The sequence below is a fragment of the Emydura macquarii genome, unplaced genomic scaffold (assembly GCF_026122565.2).
Source record: "Emydura macquarii macquarii isolate MOO-44397 ecotype Brisbane River unplaced genomic scaffold, CSIRO-AGI_Emac_v2 contig_1477, whole genome shotgun sequence".
Lineage (NCBI taxonomy): Eukaryota > Metazoa > Chordata > Testudines > Chelidae > Emydura > Emydura macquarii.
Window position 1 is genome coordinate 5,474,832 of NW_027131614.1, and position 21,673 is coordinate 5,496,504.

The 21,673-nt window shown below is 39.5% G+C and overlaps 1 long non-coding RNA gene across 1 annotated transcript in view; it reads left to right on the plus strand.

The window, feature by feature from the left end:
• The first annotated feature begins 7,978 nt into the window (after window positions 1-7,978).
• The window catches only part of LOC137156801 (uncharacterized), a 136,013-nt gene continuing 122,318 nt past the window's right edge, over window positions 7,979-21,673 (plus strand). The window contains exon 1 of the long non-coding RNA XR_010920899.1: window positions 7,979-8,042. This is a non-coding gene — a long non-coding RNA (uncharacterized lncRNA). The remainder of the gene's footprint in view (window positions 8,043-21,673) is intronic.

Below are 21,673 nucleotides of genomic sequence, written 5' to 3' on the forward strand. Positions count from 1 at the left end.
GTTTACTGAGAACCAACTAGCTCCTAGAATTGTATCCTTTGTCTTCAAGCTGCTGCTTCTATTTATACAACTACAAAGCTTCATGGAGAAGAGAGACAATATAATTCGATTTGGGTCCACAAAACAGTCATTCGACATTATAGGTGGGGTTGGTACAATCACCTGTTATTGATGTTGTATGACATTTCCCATTATAAAATCCTTCACTTGCTTATACTTTACCAAACTAACCATTTGGGCTGAAATTTTCTATGCAATGTGTCCACCTCAGATTGAATATTTTTGGAAAATTTCAGCCAAACTGGTTCAGCCAAGAACAAAGCTACGGAAAATATATTGTTTTGGCCATGTCAAAAAAATTCTGACAGAAACTAGGACTGGCTGGGCATGGAGACTAAAACTGGTCAGGTCAGGAGAATGGGACTGGGACAAGAAGCGAGGGATGGGGAAGAGACAGGATAGGACAGGGACATGTTGGAACTGAAGAGGGGGGACAGGAAGAAGAGCCTGTGCCTGCTAGAACACACTGTATTCCAGAGCCTGGAATGGAACCAAAGATTCCTGAGTCTCTCAATTCCTCTGCTGTCAGCAGCTATCTTTGAAACCTACTAGCAAAGTGTCTCATCCCCTCTAGTGCTGGTCCCCATGAAGGATAACTACAGAGACTACTACTGCTATCAGTTACTTTGTTAGTTCAAGTGGCAGAGGTCTGTGTGGTTGATCTTGTGGGTGTCAATATGATAACATGAAGGAATTTATGGGGGAAGTTCATCTTGCTTTTATAAAAACCTAGGAATTTACACACAAACTTGGTTAAAATAACAGTATTAAGGTTGCAAAGTCAAGCACTCAATTTTGTTCTTGTTTTAAATGAATGGGAGTAAAATGTAACTTTTGCCCATCAGTAGAAAAAGATGGCCCCAGTGTTATTTTAATTGACAAAAGAAAAATGGATTTAAGGTACTAGATTATGGGTTTAAGAGGAATCATATGACTAAATTATTATCAAGCAGAATAAGAACAAGCAACTGATGAGAAGAACGCAATAAACATCTACTGATATGAAAGCTGAAGGTCCATAAATGGAATATCCTGCATTCCGTAAAAGGACAGGAAAGTAATATATCAGATTTGGCTGGACATCTAAATCACATTTTTAATGTCAAACATTCTTTCTGAAATCAATCTGAGGGGGTCTACAAAATTGTAACTTGGCAATGACACTAGGAGAGTCCTTAGTTCCTTGCTCAGTTTTTTCATACAATTCTTACTTTGCATACTCCTGTTGCAATCCTGGGACTGTGCCTGTAAGAAATGAGCAAATATTTTGAGCACTGTTCTCCCCTACATAGGAATAACATATACAGGGAAAGGAAACTCCTTTCTGGGTTTCCTCCATATTTTTCCCCTATGGCCATGTAGCTTGTTCACAACCCCTTTCTTTCCTAACAGGAGTCCCATGACATAAACACTGTCATTTACAATATTTTTTACAATATTTCCGATAAATAAATTTACAATATTTTTTCCAAAGCTGTATCACTTATAGTTGACTTTTCTTTTATATAAATGTTGATAATATTAGATTCTGTCAAGTTCCCTATTTTACTACTGTCTCTGATACCTCATATAATATCTTAATGTTTGATATTAATTTAGTTTTTAATTAATTCACTCATTTACAGAGAGTGAAAAATGGGAAGTCTCTTTAGCTGCACCAGCAGTACATTCTTGCTAATGGCTACAGGAAATATGAGTTTCCTCAGAGAAATCTAGATTTTAGAGCCTGGGAAATCTAGATTTTTAGAGCCTGGGAAATTTAGATTTTAGAGCTTTTTCTAAAAGGTCTTAATGACTGGGTAATTCTTAAATAGAAATAACTCATAACTTTGGGGCCTGAGTTACTGCAGGCTGCAGGAACCAAGGGGGAGCTACCATATGCAGGAGTCTTGATTCTATGACCTCATCTTATTAGCACTTCCTCTGGAAAGGGTCCCAATGGGGAGATGCCACAGTGGAGAGGGAGAAGCAGAACAAGATGATATAGCCTCAAACTATATTAATTTGTACTGCATCCTCTACCAGGAATTGTGGGAGGGAAGAGCCCAGGGAGCTCTGCTAGATCTGCTCTCCTTCCTTCTTCCACCTCTCATATGCTCCCAAAGTCCCCTTACATTTTTGTGGCTTACGTGCAGGAATCATGAGGGGGAACTGTCCTTCCTCAGGCGAGGGCTCCCCAATCTCTCTGGGTGTGGAGGGGATCGTGAAGCTCTGAGTAAATACCCCTGGATTTGGTTCACTGAGTTAAAAAATAACCTTTCCTTCTGCAAGTTAAATTGGAGGATGTCATATTTTACCTACCTCTACTTTGATATGGAGTTCAGTGGTTTGCTTTTCTTGTCCTCTGATTTCTCTCCTTTCAAAATGTATTTGAGCCCAGGTCTATTAGGCTTAGGAACTTTGAGAGCTCACAGAAAAACTAGTCTAAGGTGTTTTTGGTTTGCTTTTCTTAAAGAATGGAACTCCCTGGCCCTTAACATTTCTGGTATCTCATAATTCTGGCTGGCTCAGCAAGTGTCCCTTTAAAGTCTCTGTAACCAGCTTCCGGAGGTAGATATGTTGGTCTCAATCCTCTGCTGCAGCCAGCTGAGGAAAACCAGCTCGGGGAAGGTAACTCTAATACACCTAGAAACCACTGATTCAGACTGTGCACAGTTCATTGGTGTATGGGAAGCAGTGAAGCAGGTTTAGCAGAAACTTAGACTCATTCATGTGCTACTGAGCTAGCTTGAATATGATTTGCAGTTCAGCTTTTTAACCTGTATTTGAGGTTCACTTGTCTCAATTTTGAGGGTGAAGGGGAAGCAAAATAGAAGAGAAGATTTTAGTCAGTGAAGGTGGTTGACTATTTTAAACTGTTTTCTAATGTTTGCTTAAAATTTTGAATGAATTTTCTTCATCCATGTTCGTGACCCTTTTGTATTTACTTTCTATTAACATCTGAGCATCAAACAACTGAGGTTTAATGGCATGAATATTCTTTAGGAGTAAATGTCATGACAGAAATGAATTTAAATTCATTTGTGCAAGGAGTTGTACCAGAGGTGCTCATGTGCTCAGCCAACCAGGAAACAGAAACAATACCGTGTGAATTATGTGACCGGTCACAACTAAATAACACACCTCAGACAGTGAATACTCACAGAGAACAGCCATGGATAATTCGTCGTTTTAAACCCAACACAATTCAGACAATATTTTGAAAAATGAATAAGAACAAGATAGTAGCAATCTCTTACCTGGCCTTGTAGGGGGTCAGGGGCAGGAGGAAGGAGTGAGGATTTTCCACTCCTCCCTTTACTATCTACATAAGGGATGGCCAGAACTTGTAGCCCTTGCACTCAGGCGAACTCAGGCAGCTACTGAATTGCTTCCCCTGGGAAAGCAAGTTACATCTTTTAAATTTCTCTCTTTGGGGTGGTACGTACTGTGTATTATGGGCCTGATACAAAGTCAATTGAAATTCTCCCATTGACTTCAATGGGCATTTGATCAGGCACTAAATGCACAATCTAGATCTACACTGGAAAAAATAACTCTCTGCTTGTGGCTATTCCATGGACTATAAAAGAGGATACATTTCTCAGATAAATTATTCACTGTGACTTACTCTGTCTGCTCTATTAGGCCGTTTTCATGGTGTTACAATTCTCAGCTTTAAAAAAAATATAAAAATTCTTAATAAAAATGGAAAACTCAATTTACATGATATAAAAATGATCTAAACTGCTGAAGGTGGGGATGTCTGGCAGCCAATCCCCATTCTGATACTGGGAATAAAAATGTAGTGTGATGTGAGTGTATATGTTTATTACCAAACCCTTCTCTATTCTGCCCTTCATGTCACCGTTCTCCTCCTTTGTTGGCACCCTCCAAACGAGGGTGCACATTTTCTTTCATACCAGCAAACTTTACCATTACATTGAACTAATACAGTTTTCAAAACCATATACACAAAATCTCTGTCTCTTATTGAGTTCAAACATAGGGCCTCAGTCTTTCCATTGACTTCAATGAGCATTAGAATCAAGCCCAGTTTCCCAAGCCTGAGCTTGTTAATGCAGGATTATTACTCTAGCTGAATGCAAATTACATCAATTATCTTTAAAAATTATGTTTGAAGTATCTTTATGGTGGAGATTTCTATTCACATCTGTATTTTTTAAGTATTTCATCATGCTTCATTTCACTTTTTGTAATCACATAAGATGTCCTCTAAAATGACTCAATACTTTGTCCAGTGTATTTTTAATTATCTGCTGCACATTTTTTTGTCTAAACTGGGATCTTTCCAGGGCTTTGTAGAATCATCTATGAATGCAAATATCTTGTTGAAGATCAGCAATGTGGAAGGATGGTTTTGTGGTTAAAGTAATGGACTAAGACTCAGGAGACTAGCTTCTGCTACAGACTTCCTATGGGACCTTGGGCACATCACTTAACCTCTCCGTGCCTTGGTTTCTCATCTGCAAAATGGGGATGATAATGCTACTTTGTCTTGTCTTTGTAAGATCTTCAGTATAGCTCTTCAACTTTCTCTAATTTTGTATAGGTATAGTGCACAGCATAATAGGGGCCCAATATCTATTAGGGCCTCAGCACTATTTTAATCCTAATAATAATTATAAAAAAAATTATGTGCAGAAAATTTTCAAGAATGACACCCCCAAAAATTAGTTTTCTTGATATTTGGTCTTCAGAATCCTATTACTGATTAGTGTTGCCAATTTTCATGATTTTTTCAAGAGTCTCATGATAATTATTGTTTTCCTTAAAACCCAAGCTCCTGGAGTCAAGTGGACATATGATGATTTCAGCTTACTTTTTTTTTTTTTTTTTTTTAAAGAATGAAAGTTCCTAGTCCTTGTGGCTGTGGAGAAAGCTTCCAAGTGTGAAACCAGTGCACCTTAAAGGCTCAAAAAAAAAAAAAAAAAAAAGAAAGCAAATAAAAACCAACAAATCTATTATTTTTTACATAATCTCATGATTTTAAAGGCATTCTCATGATTTTTGAACATTTGAGGTTGTCAATACTGGACTGTGAACTGGAGATTATCATTTCAAATAATTTAGATGGTACAAATCTGTATTCTCAAATGATGTCAAACATCTCTGATTAAAAAATGTAGCACATTGTATGACAAGTTTCCTTCTGTGAGGGCCATGAGTTTGCTTTACTGATCTTCAAAGCTGAAAATCTGTGGAGAATTTATAGAAAAATTCAAATCTCTCTCACTGAGGCAGCCAACAGAGAAAATGACATTTGGAAGATTAGCACAGCAGTGCAAAAATGGATTTTAGGTTTCTACTCATTAGTTTCTTTTCTCAAGCCATTAATCCATCTCCAGCCATAGGTGAAGTGCCATCACAGGATTGTGCAATTATATTTCTTTTTTTAGACCAGTCTCTTGAGTACAACTCACTATATATTCACTGAACATTCACATTTCAGCCCAGGGACCCTGTAGCTGGCAGCAAAGGTCTATTCCCTCTGACTTCTTGCTGCCTTCCTGGACTGCTTTCTATCTGCTTTCGATCCCTCACAGAGAGACTGCAGATCTCTTCCAGGAGCCCCTGTCTTTGTTTTTGGTGCAGCAGCCTCATCACATGAAGCTATGCTTGCCTCTTTCTTCATTCATGACCAAGTCAGACCGGACAGCTGTAAGAGTGCTTCTATTTATAATCTGGGGAGTAGGCAGCCCACCCACTGCTACAGGCCCCTCCCCCAGCCTAAAGGGAGGAGTCACCGGATCCAGGACACAACTGATTTTGGGGGACAACTAATGTAAGAGAGTGCTGGAAGGTAGAGATATCAGTCCTAGATTGATAAAGGCCCTTTTCCCCATGAGCTGAAAAGAGGTTACCTCAGGTCATCTAGGGATACCTGAGTCCAATTAAGGGGATGCCTGTGACCTTTAAAAAACCCTTTTCTTGTGAGCCAGAAGGAGGAGAGATGACCTGCAGCAGGGTTAGTGGCAGCAGGATGAAAAGGCTTCTCCTGGGTGGAAGATTGCTCTTCTCCATATAGGGGAAGCAGCTAAGCTAACTGTCTATCTGGGGAAGGACTAGCACCCTGGAGCTAGGCTATTCTCAATGGTAGTAGATGACAGAACAAGGAGCAATAGTCTCAAGTTGCAGTGGGGGAAATCTAGGTTAAATATTAGGGAAAAGGTTTTTCACTAGGAGGGTGGTGAAGCACTGGAACGGGTTACCTAGGGAGGTGGTGGAATCTCCATCTTTATTGGTTTTTAAGCTGTGACTTGACAAAGCCCTGGCTGGGATGATTTAGTTGCGGTTGGTCCTGCTTTGAGCAGGGGATTGGACTAGATGACCTCCTGAGGTCCCTTCCAATGCAACATCCCAGAGAGAGGGCAGAGAAAGGTATTCCCTGTTTCTGTTATGAATTTATTTCTTTGGTTTGGCTGAAGAGTACTGCTTAGGCCTACCCTGAGGCCTACCTTGTAAAATATTGAAAAATAAAACTCGAGTGAGGAATCAAAATTTTCTGGAGTGGAACTGATGTACTCCAGCCCCGCCCACTGTCAGAGGGGGAAAAGCTTAGTCTGACAAGGCAAAAGAGGACCTCGCCACATTTCATGTTCATCCAAGTTGTGTGGAGTGTTTCTTAAAATATTTATATATATCCTTTCACTAAGCCTTGTATCCTTAAGGAAACATAGCAGGGCATTTTTTGCACTAGTCAATTTCCCTGACATTCTCACTAGTCCCTTCAGGGAAAAATCTTTCGTTCCAAGCCAACTCAATTTTTCATAAAAAAAACCCCTTTCTTTCCGTAGAACATTGCCCACAATGACATAGAACATGATGAACAGTTTCTTTGGTTTTGCACACATTATATAGCCAGTCTTTATGACTTTTTAATAAGTTTAACTTATCAGTTAAGGCACAAAGATACTCTAAAAATGACTACTTCACATTTTATGTCATGACTCTGGAGTATAGTATGACCTCTGATTTTTGAGTGCACATCATAGAACCTTCATTTTGTTTTCTTAGTCCATAGTTCTAGCCATTTCTCCCAACCACACTTTTAAATTTTTGCCTACTTAAGGGTATCTTAATATCCATCTCTCATTTTTAGAGCATGCTTTTCTGCTTTGTCTCATTTCCAGGTATTCTGATAGGTGTCAGAATCCATGCTATTGTTACACAGATAGCTGTTTGCATTATTTCCATAGTTAGGAATGTTCTTTCACTTTTTATGTCATTTCTGCTTTCTGAAGTCCCTGTTCTGATTGTCATTATGCCTGACATGGAATATAATAGCTGCAGCCAGTTGCACATCTTTTCTACAGGTTAGTGCCAACACTAGCCCTATTAATTCAGCCATCAAGCTGCTTTCTGCTACAAACTTCCTGACTTTATAACCACCATTCAGCCTCTCCTAGCTGGGCTTCATTATCAATTAAGCCTGGTTTTCTCTTTTTCACACAGATGTTGCCAGGTATTGTAATTGGCATCTCAGGTTGACATCAACCCCTTCTGGGCTTATGTGGAGTACACACCCTATCACAGGCAGGTATTAAAGATGTCCAAGAACAAAGTACCCAGCATCTCCTCATTTTCTAATCATATTAGGACAGATGAAATATATTAATGAGAGAAAACCAGAATAGGGAGAAAATTTAGAAGGTTTCCATTTTTAATATTTTATTAGGAGGTTATAATTGCATGGAAGTGTTGTAATAGTCCATGCAGAACTAACATTGTTTTCTTTGTCTTTATTTTCTCTTTAGGACTGGAGGTTTCTCCTTTGTGTTCTAGGTTACTGTAGTATTCTTTATTTAAATCTTTGTCTCTCTCTCTTTTTTTCTTTTAGCTCTTGTTTTGTATGCATGTGAAAGTTTCTCTAGGGACATGGAAGGCATTAAGAAGCAAGGATCGGAAGGAGTCAAGGAGGGCAGCAGGTGGGAGCTAGCCTCTGCTTACGACTTCTGCCACATGTCAATGGCCATTTTAAGGTATCTGTCATTTCTTTGTTGACTAAATGGGCGTAAAAACAAATTTAGCAAAATTGCTAGATTATTGCACAGCAATGCAGGTTCAGAAATCTGTCACATCCTCAGTATCTTCCATAAAGTGTTGCTGAGCTGGTATCTTTTAATAAACAAACTATCCGGGTATGGTGCTTTAAAAATTTCTGTTACGGATTATCATGATTTACTTGAGCTTGTGTTTGCTGCTGCTGTAGAAATAGAATCTGCAGGAAGGATCAATATGGGCTTTAAAATAGAGATGTCAGTGTGTGAATTACCTTGCAACTCACAAGGCATGTTAATTTCTAAATGAAGCCAATCTTTGGTAGCCTGCTCAATGGACCTCAGTAGCAGCTATTTCAACACTAAGTGATCCACATTAACATTCAGGACACAGAAAGGTTGTGTTTTTGTTTATAAGTGTAACCAAACAAGATGATAGCCTTTTATGTGTTTAAAATTAGTTCATTTGTACATGGTTAAAATGCTTTGCACCAATTCCAATGTGTTTAGTATTGCTAGGTTTTATAACTGCAGCTATTGATTCAAGATTTTACTTTAAATTTTGGATATTACTAGAGCTGGTTTAGCAAATATGACATACCTTTAGGGTTAGCAAATGTGGTAGTAAGAATAGAGAAAAACGAGATAAACACCCACTGTGCAATTCTGTTAGGTTAATTGCAGGGCAACCCTGGATAATGGAATTCCCTCCAATGCAACATGCAGTCAAGAGTCTATATGCCAAGAATGATAGACAAAAGAATGTCTGATCTACAGTTTGCTCTAAATGGATGAATTCTTGGTTTCTTTTTATATCTTTTTGTGTCTTTAGTAGATCATGGAACCAGTTCAATGAAATAATATTTTATCAGTGTAGCTTCAATCATAATCCTACCCCTTTTTATTCAGAATATAAAAGATATCAAGATTTACATGGGAATATAGGAGAATTACAAAAGCTGCAACAACAGCGCTAGGCTACCCTACCTATTATCAAGGGTTTGTTTAGTTAGTTCTTCTCCAGGTCCTACCTGAAACCTCTGAGGAGACAGAACGCCTCAGGAGTTGGCCTCAGGCAAAGGTCGTTTTATGTCACTGTTGATCCTCAGGGGTTCAAGTGCAAAAGCAACAACCGGGGCTCCTGAAACTTACACCTCAGCCACAACAGTCCCCCAGGTACCATTCTGCAGCCCAGCATAGCCAGAGTTCAGTGTACTGCAGTCAAATCCTTTCCCTACCCCAACGCATGCCTGTCTACTCTGGCACACCCTTATGGTAGATGAGTTTAATAAGTCAGTTTATTTAATATATTTTAAATTTTTTGTCTAGGGTGTCCAGGGCATTGGATGGGCACTTTTCTATAATACACTCCTCCCCCCAGTATATATATATGCTGGTGTTGTAAGCGAGTGGGCAGCGCAGCACTGTTACACCATCCCTATGCTATCTGAGAAGGCCCCTGCCCTAGAGGAATATCTAGCAGAGATCTAGCTGCTTTCTGTCCCCTTTACACTGCAGAAACAAAGTCTAGAATTGGGGCCATTGTTCCAACCTTTGGGAGCTAAGTTTCAAATTAGTGCCTGAGTGTTCCCTGCACAAACTCCATTAAACATATAATGGGATTTTTGCAAATAACCCCTGGGTGCATTTCTGAATACATATGCTAACGTGAATTCGATGAAAACAATGGTAACTGGTCTCTGTAGGACAGAAAGAAATGCTCAGAACAAAGAAAGAATAAAATGAGAAACATAATTATCAGACCAAGCGTAATTAAGATTAGAGTGCTTAAGATTCTTTCCTCCATGAAGGAACAAAGCAATTGTATTTTCTACACCTGTATAAAGGATAATGATTTGTTTGGGTTTTTGGAATATTGTTCTTTGGAAATTAAATTATTTTCAATAGAAATAATAAATTTCCTTGAACTGCTCAGCCAGGAAAATTATTTTTGAGAGATTTTCCCAAGCAGTGAAACATCCAATGAACAGTTCCCTTGTCTTCAATGGGAAAAGTTTTATAAATATGTATGTGGGTAGCAGATTTTGGTGCCTTGCATGTCAATTTCCAGTGGAGGAGAAATCAGTGATGTGGACTCAGGATACATTTTGCAGAAAACTGCACTGTAGCAATGTCCACACAAGACTTTACTGTGCAGCTGACTTACCACGTAAACAAGCTCTATCTTCTATGGCTCTATGAAATGGCTGAATGGTTATTCTTTTCTGTGGAATATTGAAGTATGGGTCCACAGAGTACCAAATAACATCTTGTTATGATATGAAATTACTTGTCGAAGGAGAATGACAGCAGCTAATTAAACATCATAAAGATGCACAAAAATGATTCACCTCTGATGATGGACTACTTACTTTTGTACCTTTGGGAAGTCTTTATGTGTGCATGGCTTTCTTAAGGACCGTTATGTTCCAAACCAAATGGTGGGAGGGCTCTTTACATGTCATAGCTAACTCATAACATTACAAAATGTTCCTATTTACCAGCTGCTTTTTACAATAAAATAAACAGAGGCTATGAGATAATAGAGTGATTATATTCTGGTATCGGGGATATTAATACTAAAGGATTTTTAAATATATATACATAACAGCTGGGGAACACTAGAGATATTCAGGCTTTGATTTCTAATGTTTTTCATTTTAATTTAGGCCTGTATGAATTAAAATTTGGCATTGCAAGCAAAATGTGACAAAGATTAGCTGGGTAGTCTGGAACTGCATCTGTTATACTGTATGTCATTTTTCATTTTTAATTGGTTAGCACTTTAAAAGGCTTATGAAAGAATTTCAAAGGAAGCAGGGAAACATACTATAAATCGTCATGTTTTATAGAAATAACAATTAAAACTAGACCCTACCTTGTTTTAGGTCTAATAATATATCTTCCCAATGGTTCTTTTACAGATCCAGTGTAAATTAATAATGAACAAACACCAAGAGGTTCAGAGTTTGTATTTTGCTCAGATGAACACCCTAAAATAATCCAACTATCCATCCATAGGGTTTTTTTTTGAAAGTCCCATTGACTCCACGACCGTTCTTCTCTCCCCATGACTCTGCCACCATTCCTCCAAATGATCCCATCTTACCCTTTTTGGACTCTGGACTGAGACATCCCATAATACACTAGACTAAATCTCTTGTTCTCAGACAAAATTAATTGCTCTAGAGTGGATCATTTTATCTTATATTTTTATGCTGTCCAGAAAACAGAAGTAGAAAATCCTTGTATGAGTATTATATAATCTCTTAAATAGTTCTGATGGATAGGATTCTAAAACAGGTGAAGGTCCAGGCAAGGGCAGAATGACAGCCATATTTAAGCCAAACCAGTTCATTAATCCTTACAACTGGACTATACTGGAAATGAAGTGATTTGACTTGGGGTCGTCTAAAAGCATAGCCTATTTAAAAAAATTAATGTTTTCATGTGATGTCTATAACAACAGGGTATTTAAGGTAAATGACACAAATACTTTAAAAAAAGTTTATTGAGGAACTGGTCCTGGCCTCCTGGGAGAGAGAGGGCAGGCCAGGAATAATGTCTGTGAAAAAAGGTGAGAACACATTGATCATGGGGAATTTCAATTACTCTTACACTGCCAGAAATCTGAACTGCAGAATTGAACTGGATCCTAGGGAATGAAGCAAATCTGGAAAATGAGACATTTCTGTAGTGAGTGAATGCCTAAGAATAAATGCTCATATTTCAGGTCAGATACCAGATGTTACTGAGGGTTTGTTCAATAGGGAATAGCATAAAAATATTTTATCTAGTACACTTTAAGGGAATATGAAATGAGTCCAAGTAAAATGCTTAGCATCTACTACTGTCTTGGAAATTCGCCAATGATAAGTGGTAATTAACAGGTTCAGAGTCAGAGCACATATGGGTCTAGGGGCCTCTGTTGCATTTATACAATCGCTCCTATGCCTTTCGCTTGCTTCTCAACTTTGATGAATATGTTTTTGGGAGAGAAGGGGGAGTCCAGAAGCTTGTTTTTGATATTTGTGTTTTGTTTGCCTACAGAAGAGAACTTTGCTGCATTTCACTGTAGGTGGTGGGTGATATTCTGACCCAGAGGAGTCCATTTTGAGATTGTATCTTTCAGATATGAGATCCTGGCCATGTCAATCTATTTACCCTAGGGTGTGATCTACTGAGAGATCTATTTCCCTGCCACCAAAAAATGTAGGAGGGGCTACACTCTGTCTACAGGATACCTCCACAGAGGAACAGTTTCAGCATGAGAGAGTGAGGGAGCCCCCACATTAGAATAATCTGTAGCCCAGTGGCTAAAGCACTCACCTGAGAGTTGACAGGTCACAGTTCAAATCACCTCAGGTGGAGGAGGACTTGAACTGGGGGTTTCCCACATGCCAGTGAGTAGCTTGACCACTGGGCTAAAAGTTATGAGGGAGATCCTCTGCTTTCCCACCTCTCCGTGGGCTTCTTGCAAAAACGGTGTGGGTGCCAAAAGAGGATTTTCAGCTGAGAATCCCAGATGGGGGGAAGCAGCCCAGACTTAGGCACCTATCTCCAAGAGAAGACCAGAGCTCATCATACACTCCTCAGCTTGGCAGTGTTCATTGGCTACATTAGACAAGGCGCCACCTAGCATGCTGGCTTTTGTGAATCACATTCTTAGGTGCCTGTCTCTCCCCATTCATTGTACAGGGATCCAAGGTGCTGAACTCAGACATTAAGAATCCCAGTGATTTTTTAGGCAGCTGTAGCTTTAGCTTTCCATTCATTAACACCCCTGCCCTCCCTCCACCCCAAATAATCTTCAAAGGAGAAAGAACATGTCACAATCTCCATGGGTAAAGTGCTTGAAAGAATCAAAGAACAACTTCAGACCAGGATCCCACCTCAATACAACAGGTCTCCTGTTAAGCAAAGCAGACTTGAAAGGGCAGAATCAGTCTCAAAGCTTCTGAAACATTAATACACATCAAGCTCTGGAAACCTGAAGTATTTTATCTCTGAAAAACAGCCAATTGCACATAATGGGAATTAAATAGTGAAATCCCAATATGTGCATGAGTCAGTCTGCAAATAAAGCCCCAATACTGTCTACACCCACCCCTCTATATCTTCCCTCCATCAGCTGCAGATTTAGGACAAGATCCTGCACCATTAAAATCAATGGGAGTTTTGTCAGTGATTTCAACAGGAGCAAGATTGGGCCCATAGAACTCTGACTGCATTTGTTTTTATTTCATCTACTGGATTTTTCAAGAATGTTGTTGCCTAAAGTATCCAATGCAATTGCAATAGCATCCTGCCAAGGCCCAGGCACTCCCTCTCTGATTAGCTCAAAAGTTTTTTCCTACCTTTTGAAAAATGCAAATATTTGTTAAGTTAGGCAAATAAGAAAGGATACCTAACTATTACATAGTACATAGTAAATATTACCACTATTACAACTAACGATAGCATTTACTTACATCGCATTTGTCATCTGAGGATCTGAGACATTTTACAATGGTAGGTATCTATCATTATTCCCATTTTACAGGGAGTTAGGGGGGGTCTTAACCTTCCAGATTGTATACCCAGGAGCCAATGGATTTAGGATCAAGGAATTGATTTGATTTTATTTGCATTACAGTAGCACTTTGAGGTCAGAGCTCCATTGCCTTGGTATTATAATCTACAATGATAACACAAATTAGTGCAGTACCACAATCACAAGTATAGTCATTTGGGTCATTATTGTGGAATACTGTAGCAGGTTTTTTAAATAAGGATAGTCCTGTCTCTGACACTAATTTTCTGGGTGAGTTTGGGCAAATCATATTCCCCATCTATAACATGAGTAATGTACCTCACAGGGCTATTTGCCCAATACTTTGAAAATCTTTTTTTAAAAGAACTACTGTAGAAATGCTAAATATTATTTAGGACTTATTATTTAACCATGTGGATATGATTATCTTAGATGAACATTATCAGAGGTGAAAATGCCCCTGTTCAGAAGCATTCTTTCCAGGAATAACATACTGTAGTAGAATACTAAGTGATATGGTAACACCATTGCTAGAAATACTGTAATGTCTCCTAGGCAAAGTATTTTTTGTAAGCAATATGCATGTAGGTTAGATATTTGGGACATATGGACAAGAAGTAGGAATTTCATCGTGACTTAATAATAATCAAAATCAATGTGCTTTGACAAGTAAGACACAGATGAGATGAAAGATGAAACAGAAATCACTGAGAAGGTAAAAATCATCAAGAAGCTTGGAGGGGTGTTAGGATTTTCATAGATTTGTAGCATACAAGGTCTCAAGTGACTGTTCTGATAATCTAGTTTGACCTCCTGCTTAATACAGGCCATAGGATTTCCCTGCAGTAATTCCTGTTTGAACTAGAGCAGATCTTTTTAGAAAAACATCCAGTCTTGATTTAATAATTGCCAATGATGGAGAATCCACCACAACCCTTCGTAATTTGTTCCAATGGTTAATTGCCCTCACTGCCACAAATGTGCACCTTATTACCAGTCTGAATTTATTACCTTTAAGTTCCAGCATTGGATCTTGTTATAACTTTGCTAGATTGAGCCCTCTAGTATCAATTTTTTTGTTCCCATGTAGGTACATATAAACTGATCAAGTCACCCCTTAATCTTCTCTTTGTTAAGATGAATAGATTGAGCTCTTTGAGCCTTTGCTGTAAGAAGGTCTTGCAATTCTCTGGTCGTTCTTGTGGCTCTTCTCTAAACCCCCTCAGATTTTTCAGCCTCCTTCTTGAATTGTGGACACCAGAACTGGATTCAGTATACTAGTAGTAGTCACACCATTGCCAATACAGAGGCAACACAATCTCCCTACTTTTACTAGATATTCCTCTGTGTGTACACCCAAGGATCACATTAGCCCTTTTGGCCTAGTCATTGGCACAAGGACTTACACTTGGGTCTCCCACATCCCAGGTGAGTGCCCTAACCATTGGACTATAGATTTGAGGATGTGTTAGGAACTCAAGTGGCACAAAGATGATACAGGGATTAAAGGATATGAGCTATACAAAGAGATTAAAAGAATGTGATATATAGTCTAGAGAGGACATGACAACGGTATCTTGTACAGATTATAAAAATATATTTATGGTAGCAATCCATAAATATATGAGTGGAAGTAACCTCAAAAAAGGAGAGAAATTGTTGAAAGTGGTTAGGGGTGATATAACAGAACGTAATGGCTTATAATTAACAAGTGGAAATTCAAATTTAAAATATTGCCCTTATGTGTAATGTTAAAATTAATTAAGCAGTGGATAACGTTGGGATGCCTTTGCTAGAATTGTTCCTCAATAGGACGGGGAAATGCTAGTGAAATCAGTAACAATGATATTCTTGCACTCTATTCCATTCCAGAGCAGGGGGATAGATGAGATGCTCTAGAGCAGTGGTTCCCAACCATTTTGGCTCGAGGGCCACAGATATCATTGTTACAACCCTGAAGGGCCACCAATCTCTGCCAGCAGCCCTTCTCCCATCACTCCACTGCAGCCAGACACCGATCTCCCATGATCTCACTGATCTCCCGTCCCCCGGCCACAGCAGGGAAACTGCACACATCCTGTAGCTCCATGCGCTTCACCTGGGTCCCTAGGTAGTGGCTCCCTTCCTCAGCCAGAGAGACAGGAGATCAGTGCTCCCCTCCCTCTGGCTCCAGCAGGGACCCCAGCACCTAGGGACCTAGGCGGAATGCTTTGCTATGTTCCCTACTACAGCCACTGGGAGGAGAGCGCTGATCTCTCGTCCCCTTGGCTGCAGCAAGGAGCCTGCACCGGTCTTTAAGCCACGTGGCAACACACTCTGCGTGGGTCCTTAGGCAGCGGCTCCCTTCTGCAGCCAGTGGAATGGGAGTGGTGGGTCACTTTGAAAGCTCCCGTGGGCCACTTTTGGCCCCTGGGCCACAGGTTGGGAACCACTGCCCTACAGGATCATTGCTAATGCTTGCATCTATAATTCCACAAAGTGCTAGAAGAATTGGAAATACATATACTGGGGCCAGTCCTGAACTACTTACTTAGACTACTTACTTAGACAAACTCAGCGCAAAGGGGTGGCTTACTAGTAGCTCAATTTTACAGATGGGGCAACTGCTTCAGTGACTTGCTCAGGGTAACAGAGTGAGTCATTGTCCTGGGTGGGAACAGAACCTACATCACCTGACTCCAGTGTGCCCTTCCCACTAGATCACACTCTGAAGATACAATGTCTTTGTAGGTAAGTTTTTGGTAAATAGTCAAAGGAAAATATGGCCCTTCTTAAGAAAGATAATTGAGAATTTGAATCTGAAGTTACAAAAGTGGTAGAAAAATGGTACAGTTATTTGAACTAGTAGCTTTGCAAATACAAATGGTGTAAATTTGCATAGCTGGTAACTCAGATTTATTAAACTTCAAGTTGAAAAAAATGTACCAAGAAAAGTCATTGGAAACATTTAATAAAGGACGGTGATCAGACAACATAAATTCAAGCAGGGACAGACATTACCAAAATATATGCAGCAGCTCACTTAGTTCAGGAAGGATTCCTGGAGACTGCAAAGTGATTAGCATAATGCCATTATGTCTAAATTGCACATACACATGCTAACAAATCACTGGCAAGTTTACTTAATCTTCATTGCAAGACAGTGTTAAACACTTTAGTTGGAGTTGTAGGTGCTTGGACACTTTTAGTTTAGGTGCCTACGTAGGGATGCAGCTGCTCAATTTTAGGCACCCCTGTCTGCAAATGTTGGCATACAGCAGTAGGAGAGGCTCACGTGAAATGTCATGCTATTCACCTTGCAGAGTTCCCCTGTCTTTTTCTCCTCCTTGCACAAGGAGAGGTTTCTGGGAATGCCCTGTATGGAGGAATTGGATTCCAGATATCCTGCAGAAGCTAGGAGGACTCTGTGAAGAAGTCAAGTTGTATCATCAGACTCAGGGCATTATTGTGAGGAGCTGCCCTCCTCATGTGGCTTCATCAGCACTAGTGCATTGGACCTTCCCCTCCCTTTGCCTATGCCCTTGCCCTTCCCTCTCCCTGGAGGGGGGAAAGAAAGCACATGGAGAAGTTGTTGCAACTTGAGTTACATAGAGATCTCACAAAACTGGGTTAGTGGACAACAAAATGGGCAAATGAAATTCAATGCTGATAAGTGCAAAATAATGCACATTGTAAAACATAATCCCAACTATACCTACAAAATGATGGGGTCTAAATTAGCTGTTACCTCTCAAGAAAGAGATCTTGGAGTCATTGTGGATAGTTTTCTGAAAACATCCACTCAATGTGCAGTGGCAGTTAAGAAAGCTTACAGAATGTAAAGAAAGGGAGAATATCATAGTACCACTATATAAATCCATGGAACACCCACACCTTGAGTACTGAGTGCAGTTCTGGTTGCCCCAACTCAAAAAAAAATTAGATTTGGAAAAGATACTGAGAAGGGCAACAAAAGTGATTAGACGTATGGAACAGCTTCCATATGAGGGGAGATTAAAAAGTCTGGGACTGTTCATTTTAGAAAAGAGATAACTAAAGGGGGACATGATAGAGGTCTATAAAATCATGAATGATGTGGGGAAAGCAAATAAGGAAGTGTTATTTACCTCTTCACATAATACAAGAACCGGGGGTCACCCAATGAAATTAATAGGCAGCAGGTCTAAAACTAACAAAGAAGTACTTCTTCACATTCAATGCACAGTCAACCTGTGGAACTCATTATCAGGGGGTGCTTAAGGGACAGAAGTATAACTGGGTTAAAAAATGGATCAGATAAGCTTATGGAGGTTAGGTCCATCAATAGCTAATAGCCAAGATGGCCAAGAATGCAACCCTAAACCTCTGACTGCCAGAAGCTGGGACTGGACAGCAGGGGATGGTTCACACGATAAATTGCCCTGTTCTATTCATTCCCGCTGAAGTATCTGGTACTGAGCACTGTCTGAAGCCAGGATACTGGTCTAGATGGACCACTTGTCTGACCCAGCATAGCCATTCTTATGTTCTTGGAACAACAATAACTTCAATATGGGTTTCCTATTGGAAATCTGTTGGCTTAAGGAAGGAGTATGCAGTGGTGGCTGTCTGCTTCCATCTCCAACCTTAGAAGCCCATACTTAGATCTGTGGAAGAGGTTTTTCAGGCTTAGGAAAGGGGCAGTGTGTTCTTCCACTTTGACATCCTCACAGCTGACTTGTTTAGCAGCTTTTGTTTTTCTCAGTTGGCATAAGTGAGGGGAAGTATCTGGTTGTAGTAGGTGGAAGATTAAGCCCCATCTACACAACAAGCACAGATGTACCTTGGCATCAGGCCACAACAGTACTGTCTCTCCTGATGTACTTTAGTCTGGATCCCTGCAGATCCAGGGATTCATGTGGTGTGAGGAGAAGGGGTTGGACAGACCAGGACTAAGGCCAGGAGGGCTGGTACCATCCCTTCTTCAGCCCCATGAAATTTATTAAGAAAAGGTAATACAGAGATTTTCATAGATTTGATGGCCAGAAGGGACTGTGATGCTCATCTAGACTCACTTCCAGTTTAGGGCAGCTTCTCCATTATGGGGATACCTACAAGGTGTTGCTTGGGCCAGGTGGAGCCCCTAGCAGCATGACTCCCTTGGAGCTGTACTTCAGTGAGTAGAGGGACAGAGCTACTGCACAGCCTTAGAGCTCTGTGCCTATGTCCTTGGCCCAAGGATCTGTGGGGTTTGTGAATGGATGCCATTGCCTGGTTAATGGGAGGCAACCCTCCTCCCTCCAGAATGGTGTGGGAGACTCTCCAGGGGACCCTCTCAGAGATTTCATCTCCATGATCCCTCCCACATGGGTGTTAGTATGGAAATGGGTGATTCAGCTCTTTATATGGAACCATTTCCTCTGGAAAAGACATGACTTGAGGATGGATCCCTAGCTCTGTTGTTACATAAAAGGGCTGGATGGTGTCACAAACGGGTAAAATCCTTATTCAGATTCACTCATCTTTACTCAAGTAAAATTTCCATTGACTTCCATTTGAGTTTTTCCTGAGTGAAAACTGAACAAAACTTCAGGCTATGGCCACAGACAACATTAAATGTTAAACGTATAGATGACAAGAAATGAAGACGAACAATTCATTTTGTTACAGAAATAAAGTATAAGGAGTGAAATTATGTATATGAAATAAACATTTAATTAAGGCAATTATTGACTGTTAAATCATATAACAGAAATCAGAGATGAAAATCTGTATTAGGTCATCTTGCCTAGTCCTCTGCCTGTGCAGGAATTTCAGTTGATCATTTAAAATATATTTGTTGAAGTTTATCAATCATCTCAGAAGATCTCTATCTGCTGAATTATTCAGCTGTTAAACTTCAATAAATACACTTTTATCATTGGCACTGTAGGATTTTAATTAGCGAACAATAACTATGTGTAGACATTTCCTTTTGATTTAACAGGGGATTTATTTGTCACTGCAAACTAAGGCCCTGATCATGCAAGACAATCCATGCATGTGGACCTCTATGCCTCTGTGAAGCCCCTATGAAATCAGCCCCCATGTGGCAGGTTCTTTCATCTCCATGGAGTCCTGTTGAAATCAATGGGACTGTGCCTTACACAGAGCTCTACCTGTGTGGATCAGCATGTAGAATCAACGTCTTAGGATGGATCCAAAAAGGTGCTGAGCCCCCTCAACTCCCATTGATACTGACTCAATGGAAGTTGAAGGTGCTCAGCACTCTGCAGCATCGAGCCTTGTACATGCCAGTGTAGTATATTAGCCCAGATGCAACAGCTAAAGGCAGAGTCCAATCAAATTATGAAGGGGTGGGCCTTTGACTTACGTACATATATGTTGAGCAGTTAGGTAAATTTCCACTTGATCAGTGCATACAAATTTTGTGTAGATATAAATCAAAGACATCTTTGCAAATGTGGCCCTTTAACTTATTTCTTCACACTGCTGTAATATTAGGGCTGGAAGAAAATATTTTTTATGAAATGTCTCAAATAATTTATTTTAAAATATAATGAAATGTATTGAATAAATTATTCTATGAATATTATTTCACCAGTTCTTCTTCATTCTAGTGTAAATTTAATCACAATATGATGAGAGATTTAGTCTAGGTTAACTAGCTACTACCTGATTGCTAAGAATATTTGCTGTGGTTTAGCAGTTATGCTATAACTATATATGTGAATAAGTAACTAACTGTTAAATCATAACAATTTTTAAAATGAAACCATGTTTATCTAGCACCTAAGAAACATCCTATTATATTTAAATTAAATATACAATTTAGCAATCTTAGGAAATGCTAAACAAGTACTGTATCTGGTCTAATATAGTAATTGTCATGTCTATATAGTATTCCAGCAAGTCTACAGAGTATTCCAAGAAGTGTAATTTAATGTAGTTAAATGCAAAATGAGTTATTAATGTGTCTTGTATGGAGCATGTTATACCTGGACTCCATAGCCTGCATGGACTTCTGGTGGATTTCAAGGTGTTGGTTTTAACCTTTGAAGCCCTGTTTATCTCAGAAAAGCTCCTATCTTCTTTTACAGTTGAGATAAAATGTGGCATTTGAGCTAACAATCCCTAGGTTTCCACATCTAGGGAATGGAGACAATCTCTGTGAAGGACCCTTAAGTCTGGACCGCATTTCCCTTTGGGACCTGAACAGTTCTAAACAGCATTACAACGTTGAGTTGTTTACTAAAGCTATTCCTAAAAAGATGAATTGAGAGGGGAAGGGGGATAAATACTGAAGGGTTGGGAACTCTTTTCATTGCTATTGTATCAGCTTAGATTTGAAGTAAATGGAGATGTACCATTTTACATCAACAGAGAATTTGGCCCTATGTTGGGCATGGTTGAGAGCCTTTCATACAAAGCAGCCCAACTCAGACCTGGGCCGCCTTCTCCTCTCGCTTGTTTGTGTAAATCAGGACTAACTTCATTAAGGTCAATAGCATTAATCTGATATAAGATAGTGAAAGCAAGAGGAGAATAAGGCCCAGGGCAGTTAGTACTGTTCCATTTTTTAATACTTACAGTGAATTCAGGGCCTGTCATCAGTCTTGGTTTAATGCTATGGTCTGAGACAAACTACACTTCTGCCATATTAAGTCATATCATCTTTGGAAAAAAATGAGATTTTGTGAGAATATAAAATACAATTATGTTTGAGTCATAAAACAAAATGCCAGCATTTTCCTTCCTTTTCCTTATATTGCCTCGTGCTGTGAGCTCACTTTCTTGCCAAAAAAGACATTATGTACAATAGACAAGGCTGTTTTAAAAATCCTACCCCTATTTCAGAAATTACAGGAATATTAAAGGTTGTATTATTCCTATTAGTAGAGCTCATGATCCATTTGAGTAAAAAGATTAGGGGCTACATTGTGAAGTCAATAACATGAGTGATTTCAACTGCATCATGTATATGAAAGATTATTTTAGCTCTAAGTATCTGTGGGCATGGGGCTACCCATCTACCCACTCCACTTGTATCCTATAGTGGTTGGCACTGTAGAAAACATATGAGTGGGTAAGTAGATACATAGATAGAATAATGGCAGATATC